We start from the raw sequence: 8816 nt of genomic DNA, 5'->3' as shown, positions 1-8816 counted from the left end.
TGTAGTTGTAATACCTGTATCCACCGTGGATGCTAGATGAATGCTAACTATTTAGCGACAGACTAATTAGCCATAACCTAGCAAGTTTACTACTTGCTACTGTACCACTGTTTTAATTTGCTGACAATATATCCTGACTTTTTAAAGACCTTTTTTTTCCATTTACAACTTTTTGGAGTGTGTTCAGTCAAATTAGCTGTAGATAAACTTGGATGCATTGTCTGCCAGCACTAAGGTGCAAATTAAATACATACGTACTTACTACAAATTGTAAAATACAACTATACAAGGCCATGTTATGTCAACACCTTTTATAGGATTTGGGTAAAAGCTTAACAGCATTTTGGACTGCTTTCATCCAAGTCTGGATCACAAGAGACATTTTTCTAGGGTTAGCCAGGATTAGAATTAACCTGTTAAGCCCCAAAGACTTTTTTTTTTCACGACACTGTGTCTCTGGGCTTCCTAATATTTAAAAAACTATGAATGTGTCATATCCTCCTAACGGGAAGAAACTCAGATAACTGATGATATGAACCATTTTTATCGAAACAAAAGTCTCACAAGAAGGGTCTAAATGAGCCCTGAGCGAAAAAATGCTAACGCACTTAGCACAAAACTCTAGATATGAATCGATCGATATACTTATCGGATCTGCACAAACAAGCTTAGCTAACATGCTGAGATTCCACAGATTCTAGAAATATAAGTACCATCACTGAACGATCAGAACTCGCGACAGGGGAAGCAAATACAGACAACACACGACGTAGCTTTAGGTAGCAAAACACGGAGATATGCTCACCTTAGCTGTTATTCTGATCAAAAGTTTTGTTCAATCGCAATAAAACGAGAAAAACGCGGCTGAAGGTTAATCCGTAGGTTAATCCAATGTGTCTGTCACTTTGAAAAATTATTGATAATCCATAATTCAATTTTTATGTCAAAAATGGAGATTTTATATTAGCTGCTAATGATAGCTTCCAGAGTGTATGACAGCTTCCTGTTTGGGCTACCCGTCACTCTCACTCCTTATTTGGTAACGTGTGTGTGTGTGTGTGTGTGTGTGTGTGTGTGTGTGTGTGTGTGTGTGTGTGTGTGTGTGTGTGTGTGTGTGTGTGTGTGTGTGTGTGCGTGTGTGTGTGTGTGTGTGTGCGTGTGGAACTTCCCCTCGATTCTATTGGCTCTAGCGGTTAAAAAGAGATGTCAATCATCAAAATCGACCAAGGGGGCCAGATATATGGAAAATCCACCCAAATGAACCCAGAAATGTTTTTTTTTTGCTAATACTCACTAAAAAGGTCACGTTTCACTTGTTTTGCATCAATCTTGATATAGGGCGCTTATTATATGTTAGATTCCTCAAGCTTTTAGTCTACCATCCCATCATTCAAGGGTGGTTTTCACTATTTTATGTTTCATGTGGAACCTACTTGAGCAGGTCTCCCTTGAAAAAGAGATCAATGATCTCAATGGGATACACCTGGATAAATAAAGGTTTGAAATGAAACTATAAGTAATGTTTATTTTTTTTGGATGGACACGATAATTTACATTTTTTTACTATGTTCAAATTACTTTAAAATAAAAAAATCTATATTGATTCTGACTCTTCTACATCCAACTCCAAGATTATTAATTCTCCCCTTTTAGAAGGGAAGTTATGGTCATTTGTTCTGGGAATGTCATTTTCGAGCCTGAGACCTGGAAAACAGGCTCGGGGTTTAACAGGTTGTGGCTTCTAAGCTGCCACTTTGAGACCAGTTTACCATTAAATATTTCAAAAGAAGAATAATATTGCTGTGTGATCTGTAACATGTTTAAGAAAATGATTTAAGGCAAGAAAGGCCTGTAATCCACACAGGTGTTTTCACTCAACTTACCTGGGTTTACTTCTTCTCAAAACACTTTGGGTGTGTTCAAACTCTGCTTGATTGGCTGCTGTTGCACCTTTGAAGGCCAGGTTAGGGTTAAGGAAGACAATAAACTAAAATAAAGAGACTGCAGACCAACCAGTTCGGGCTAAAAAATCACCAGCCATGTTTTAACCTCCTTTCACATTGATCACCATATTTTACCTCTGTAGTAAACCAGGCTCTCTGGTGGAAAGTCGTCAATCTTAACGTCCATTTCCGTGCGATGCCGAACTTTAAGACTGGAGCAGGAAATGGGAACCCAGCCCTCTGTGCCCTATGGGCTGCAGTAACTGTGGTCTGTCTTTTATCCTGCAAACTGGAGACATGCAGACTACATGACTCATTTTAGAGCCTGCATGTAGTCCTCAATCTCAGTAGAAAGTGGACTTCAGCATCCTGTCCTGACACCCAACCGTAAGGCTCAACTCTCTGATCGTATATTAGTAAGAGAGACACGAAGGAACCACTTAGGGTTTAAATAACATTACATTACATTACATGTCATAGAGCAAAGCAACTTAAATACATCACAAAAAACTATTGATACAAATAATAAATCAACAACATACAAAGATGTAGACTATGTGAGTCATATGCAATTTATTGGGAACAATTTAAAATAAAATTGATTGAATAAATACAAATAATTATGATAATGAAATTACATTTAAATAAATAAAATCACCAATGTAAGATAAATTGACCGCTGTAATTTTAAAATGAGATAAATTCCCATAGAATATATATTTGTAACTGTATTTATTATTTAAGTGTCCTTCATTAAGATTACAACTCCATACTCGCAGATTTTCTGTTTCAATGTTTCAATTCAGATTTATGACAACTTCAAATTTGGTCAATTTAAAACGGGTTTCTTCTGAGTTATTCAAAGAAAGGAAGACTATGAATTAATGTAGGCCATGTTTGCAGGAAAATTGTCTTTGAAACATCGAATTCAAACAACATAACTGTGATCCCCACAGTTCATTTGAACGCTTCTTATACATATTATTTCCTCCAATATCATTACATTAACCCACACACTGTCAGTGTCAATCCTGTATCATTAAATGACTATGCCAACTTCATATTTGACACGTCCAAAGCAGATTTCTTCTGAATCTTATCTAACTGACTGAAAGGAAGTGATGAAACCCATTCCTTCTTCGTGTTATTAAGGATCCCACGCAGACCATAAAGTCACCATATGAGAAAGTAGTATCATGAGGCAACAGAAAAGGCCTCTGTGCACCCCCACCCTTTGAGTCAGCATCTTTCACTTTTGCACACTTGCGTCTCTCCTTCCTGTTTGTTCCGTCTTATTATTACTATCAGGGAAACTTCTCAAGTCACCCGTTGACACAGCAGGTTCCACTGCATCGGATCAGTGACGCCGGGGTTTCACAGATATTTTCTGAACGTGGGAGGACGACACCCACCTCCACTGTGGGAGGGGGGATATCCCACACAGACAGACATATACCGAAACCCCAGGCCTGCGTTCAACTCGCCTGAGGTGACGTTTGGTTTGTTCTTCTGCTGTCCAATTTCCACAGAGACTTTGATAGAGTTACAGCGGACGTATGTAACCGGAGACAGAATTCTTGTTGGTTGCAAGGGGATCAAACACTTATTTCCCACAGTGAAATGCATATCAATTGTTATCTTTTATATAATGTGTTAGGAAAATATCCCTCGTCACCGGCTTGAGCTTCAATCTCAGGATCCATGTGTCTGTGATCCTCTCCAGAATGGAAGTAGTCATCACATACAGAGCATCAACTAGTTCCTGAACAGTGTCCTTCACATGCTGATATCCAAGAGAGGGAGTTCCACAGTCTCAAGATGGAGGAATACCGGTTCTTGTAGGTAATCATACATCATACATCCTGTCATGTACCAAGTAATGTACCGAGTTTTTAAATGTTAATAATCACTGGTCCCCGGCTTGAGCTTCCATCTCAGGATCCATGTATCTGTGATCCTCTCCAGAATGGAAGGAGTCATCACATACGAGCATCAAGTAGTTCCTGAACAGTGTCCTTCACATGCTGATATCCAAGAGAGGGAGTTCCACAGTCACAAGATGGAGGAATAGAAAGCAGTATTCAATGTTTACTTCAGATTAGCTCCACGTCAGAAATGATCATGCTTGTCACATGTCTCTCTCCATAGAGGCTGAATCATCATTTTAATCACATAGCTATCATATGCCTCAAACAGTCCTGATGCTCTTCTAGGTAATCACACATCCTGTCATGTTCACAGCTACAGTTGGGATACCTTTGTTATCATGTGGACTCTGATGTTGGAAGAGGACATTCAATATTTTCCCAACATAATGTCCATTTCTGGATTTTCTTTTTGACATTCTTACTCTCACTGTTCAAATACACCTACCATACAAAATATAGACTGTTAATGTCTTTGTAAGTGGGCAAGGGATCAAATACTTATTTCCTCCACTGTACCTCGTCTAACACTGCCCTCTCTTCTACATGAAGAGCGTCCATTACATTACATTTGGCTGATGATTTTATCCAAAGCAACTTACAATAAGTGAAAAAACGATAAAGATTCAAACTCCGAACAACATGAAAGTGAAGAGTATTCACATCAAGCAAGTCATAACATTATAAGTGCTGGTGAATTAGTTACAAATGGAATTTCTAAAGTGCTAAATGTAATTGCCATGGTACTGAACAATGGAAATAGATTAGATAGATCGAACTTATGAAGAGCTTCTGCTGTCCTGATTTCTATGGGGAGCTCATTCCACCATTCAGGAGCCATGAGAGCAAACAGGTGTGTTTTTGAGGGGTACCTGGGTCCCACCTGGGATTTTGAAGAAAAGGGACACCCACAAACTAAATGTTAAACTGATGTCCATCTGACAGCTGGTGGTATAGGGGAGATTACAGGTGACATTTGTGTAGTCCAGGGGTTTTCAAAGTGTGAGACTGTAGGTCAACCCTTAGACAAAGTTTGGAAAAAATACACCTCCTGACCCTTGTGTTGGTTTGTTTGCTTCGTTTTGCTCAACTCTTTTATGGAATCATGATTATGTAAATGTTTCCAAAGGACACCAAACGATTTAGCCAAAATAGGCCAATATTACCAGAAAATAAAATAAAAGGTCTTATGGCTTTGCGGAGAATTGGGAAAAACTGAAACATTTCGATTAGATTTGTTTTTGTAGGGTTTGAAATGAAGCTCAGCTCAAGTTCTTTCAGGAAGACTGGGGGTGTTTCTCAATGTCGAGTACGCTTGCTTGGTAGCACGTCTTCTGAGCGTCTTGCTTCAGAAGCGAGGCAAGAATCCTTCCTGGCATTCGGAAAACGAAGAGTGGAACAGGCGAGCAAGTGTGCAGGTGTGCTTCATATGAGAGGCCCCGCCTTATATTTTCCGCCACAGATTTGGGGAAATTGGTCCGTGCGCAAAGCATTGTGGGGATTTTAAGACCGCGGAGTGTACACATGTGCAGCCTCGAAATTTCTCCAAACGAAGTACGCCGGGCTCGGTAGAATTCAAAGTATGCTGGACATTACACCCTGGGCACATATATACATTCACTCCGCAGGTGCATGTACTCAGCTCATCACGGGCGTTCTTTTAAGCTATTACATTTCGCCTCATTCTCCAGCAGCCAATGACTGAGCTGCAGCCAAACTTTAAAATGGTTCTCCTCTCTCCTGCAGTCAGCTGTGATTTCCGGTGTTCATGCTGCCGCCCGCCTCCTCCCCATCCACCTCCTTTCATCTCATCCAGAGCCAGGAGAGCTAACCCAAAGACCTCATCACACCCCCTCTTCAACCCATCTCCTCATGGAATCCAGATCTTCAGCATCATCACCAGTGTCTAGACACCAGGGGGTTCCCTATATGCTCACGGCTGCATTTCCCCCTTTAGATATACCATTTCAGGATCGGGGTCTAATCGCCAAAGACTTATCAGTTATGACATGTGTCAATAAATGTTCTTTAAACAAAATTAAGTCTCTCCTGATTGAAATGCAGCTATGATAGGAGATCAGTAACAATCCAACACAGTCTCACGGCATTTCGTGTTATAGTCACGAAATTAATCTATTGATTCGTGTTCACCAACACGATTTCGCCATTTTTTTTGTGTCACACAGACCGATTTTAAAAGCAATGTAAATAATAACAAATTAGAAGAAAAAACTGATTAAAAAAAATACAGATTTCAGTATTCTGACACAGAACGATTTTAGAAGCAATGTATTTCTATTGGTAACTACATGTTTCGTGCCTGCACCAAATAGCAACAAATACAGATTTCAGTATTCTGAGGCTCATTTATTTTCCTCGCGGATGGCAAAAAAATTCAGATATTATACAAAATAAAATGGATAGGGTTAGGCTTAGGGTAAGATATTGAGTAAAAAATGTTTTTATGAACCACACAGCTTCCGGTATCCCAAGACCCGACCGGACAAAAACACGTGGTGGACACGAAACATGCTACCAATAGAAATACATTGCTTTTAAAATCGTTCTGTGTGACATGAAAAAAATGCAAAAATCATGTTGGTGAACCCGAATCAATAGATTAAATAGATTTTGAGACTATAACACGAAATGCCGTGAGACTGAGTTGAACTATCTCACAAAGGAAGTCGTTTTTTTATGCCGATTTTGGTCTTTTTGGAATAATGTTTTAAACTCTATAAATGAAAACCAATAAATCACATGTATCCCATAACGGCATTTTAATAAAGATTTTAATTCAAAAGAATAATTATTATCACAATTACAAATTCTGAAGATGTGCAGCAGAAGTTGATCTTTTCTGATTGCTTTTTTCAAAGTTTTTTTTGCTAACAAGCAGAGATGGTGGGAACCAAATGTAAAGACTCTTGGAACAAAGTAAGACCCTTCAGACAGAATGCCGCGTCATTAGTTTTGCACACTCATAGTAGTATCAATACTAGAAATATTGGTCACTCCTGACCTTTCATGTGCTTTCACAATGACCGAAATCTCCCCTCGACGAAGTCCTTTGAACGTCTTCCATCAGGATGCAGCTTCAGACTGTGAGGCAGAGATTCGACTCTAAACAGCAACAGCCTGCTGGCATCGTTTCAGAGAAGAGGCTTTATGATTTACGTGCACACACACACACACACACACACACACACACACACACACACACACACACACACACACACACACACACACACACCCATGCCCACACACATTCACACAAGCACTTATTAGGAAACATCTAAATAAACTCACAAACAAACCAGGAAATGCGCATTCACTTACTGTAAAATTATAAATAGATACAAATCCAAACACAAGGCATATACAACACACAGACAGACAGACAGACAGACAGACAGACAGACAGACAGACAGACACACACACACACACACACACACACACATTCAACAATTATTGTCTTTCATGTCTTCATTTTCTGATTCGTTTGTCTCAGGAGATCTTCTTCGTCAGTTTCCCCTGAATTGTTGCGATTAGTTTCTCTCATAACGAAACCACTATCTATACAAACCCTTCAACGCCCACACACACACTCACACACACTCACACACATACACACACACTCACACGCCACACATACACAAACAGTCTCTATTCCATGCTGTGTTCCAGTGTGACGCCACTGAAGAAGTTTCTCTGCGTCCCCGGCGCCTGTCTTACCGTAAACACGCCGCAGCCCATCATCACGTCGCTTCGAGGAAGGTCATCGCTCAGGACGGGTGATTCACACTCATCACCCCCCTCCCACTTCCCGAAACTCACTTTCCCCTCCCAAAATCTCTGAGACAGGAAGTCACAAGTCTTTTTTTGTGTTGGATACAGTCTCCGATTGGCTCAGAGTGAACAGAGACAGTTGGAGTCGGAGACGGGGACAATATCAAACAACAAAATGTCAAAATTACATTTAGTGCAGTACATCATCAGAAGTAATTCAAAACAAATGAGAGTATTATGGAAACAATTGGGAGTGAAATGTTTCTTTAAATTAAGACCACGTTTCCTATAAAAGCTGTCACCAGTAAGAGCTTTGCCTCTTCGTCTTTACAGGAGATAGTAAAGATGTTGGTCATGAATTTCTCTTTGGTCTTTGTCGCCTGCTGTTACAGTGAAACCTTTGAACAGCAGACATTTATGCCAAATGTATTTGTGTTTCTGTAGTTGATAATTGTGACAAATGATCACGTTGTTGGTAGAGCAAACTATTTAATACACCCAATATATTTGGTTTATGATCGAAAATCTGCAAAACCAACAACATTTCCATCAACCTCTGCTGTAATGTGTGTAGTGCTTATGAGAAGACATAGCATGCTAATATTAGGGCTGAACGATTAATCGATTTTAAATCGCGATTTTAAATGATGCGATCATCAAATCGTAAAGCCTGCGATATATATATATTTTTTGCTTCTTGTGTGTCAGTCATCCACGCCAATCAGAAGTGCTGTGCTCCACATGTACCAGCCATTGTTAACCAATCAGAAGTGCTGTGCTCCACATGTACCAGCCATTGTTAACCAATCAGAATTGCAGTGTTCCGCATACCAGCCATTGTTAACCAATCAGAAGTGGCCCATGATAGTAGGTGATAGACAGATTGATCCAATCACCTGCCAAGTATTTTTGAAATACTTTTCCAAATGGCTTCCAATGGAGCTCTCCTAGATGGTGAAACAAACCATCTGAGTCAGGTTAGTAATGCTACATGTTTCTATCACAGGGTGAATCTTAAACTGAAGCTTGACTTTAAAGCAACCCAACGGAAGTTTCATGGAAGTTTAGTTCTTTCACTCGTAGCTCGGGCTGCGGGGGTGCTAGAGACGGGAGCACGTTGATACGACCTTCCTAGCCGGAGATATGGCCGCATTTTAC

Source organism: Notothenia rossii, assembly GCF_949606895.1.
Source record: "Notothenia rossii genome assembly, chromosome: 7".
Lineage (NCBI taxonomy): Eukaryota > Metazoa > Chordata > Actinopteri > Perciformes > Nototheniidae > Notothenia > Notothenia rossii.
Note: the sequence above shows the minus strand (reverse complement) of the source record.